The following is a 1082-nucleotide window of genomic DNA, read 5'->3' on the forward strand; positions in this document are numbered from 1 at the left end:
AAAAAAGAGTTAATCTCAGTTTAGTAAATACAGAAGCCATCAACCCACACGAACAGGCAGGTCATAATACCCAAATGTGCAAAAGGAACTGTTTTCAACCTAGCTAGGGATCAACAGATTCAATGAGGTACCATTCTGTAACCATGAGATGTGTGTCTTTTTTTTTTTTTTTTAAAGCTTTCCAATGCAAACCCTCACCGCTGGCCTACTCGCAGTGACACGCACACGCGGTCCCCCACGTGTCGCTAGGAACAGGCTACATGGGTGCAGCCCTTTTGGAAAGCAAGTTGGCACCGTGTATCAAGAATTCCAAAAACGTTTACCCCCTCTGACATGTTAATTTCACCCCTGGAAATCTACCTTCAAGACCACAAAATGTGTAATTATGGTAACCTCATGTTCCAGATTTTCTAAGAAAATCCTGACTCTCATAGAACTGCATTGTTTCCCATAAAGGCAAAGCAGTAAGAGTGTGACTGTGTTTGGGAACAGAAGACGTCACGATCACTGAGAGACAGGGACAGCGGGTGTGGCACAGGGTCCCACGTGCGCAGAGAGGTGTTCCGGTTCCGATGGGGGCAAAGAGCTCAAGACAAAAACTCCATCGCTGAGGACAGACCGGGGCCGCGCAGAACGGGGTTCCGTCCATCATTCCCTCGGCGGCGGCGGCGGCGCCTCGGCTGGGTCCCAACCCCAAGGCTGCCTGCTCCGGAGGCACAGGGACCAGACAGCTCCCACCCCCCCACCTGCGCCCCTGCACACTGAGCCCAGGCCGCATTTCACCTTCTGATGGCGAAGTGGGGCCCTGGCCAAGGTCACCATCTCCGTGCTCTCACCCAGAAGCTTACTCCTTAAAGGCCGAGTCTCCCTCGAGTCAAAACGAGGGACACATCTGAAGCTAATAAAAGCAGACTTCGGTGTTCTGTAGGCGCCCCTGGAATGCCCCCTTTTAATGCAGAGGTTCTCGGCCTTTTGGCTAAGATCAAGTGTAGTATCTGTTCTTATCAGTTTAATAAAAACAAGAAGAGCAGGAGCTGTGTTTGAGAAGTAAGGGCCATAAATGGCACCGGAGGTTCAGAGCT

The 1082-nt window shown here is 51.0% G+C and overlaps 1 pseudogene; it reads left to right on the forward strand.

Moving 5' to 3' along the window:
* Positions 1-956: 956 nt before the first annotated feature.
* Positions 957-1082, forward strand: LOC115283146 (annotated as a pseudogene).

This window comes from Suricata suricatta, chromosome 17 (assembly GCF_006229205.1).
Source record: "Suricata suricatta isolate VVHF042 chromosome 17, meerkat_22Aug2017_6uvM2_HiC, whole genome shotgun sequence".
Taxonomy (NCBI): domain Eukaryota; kingdom Metazoa; phylum Chordata; class Mammalia; order Carnivora; family Herpestidae; genus Suricata; species Suricata suricatta.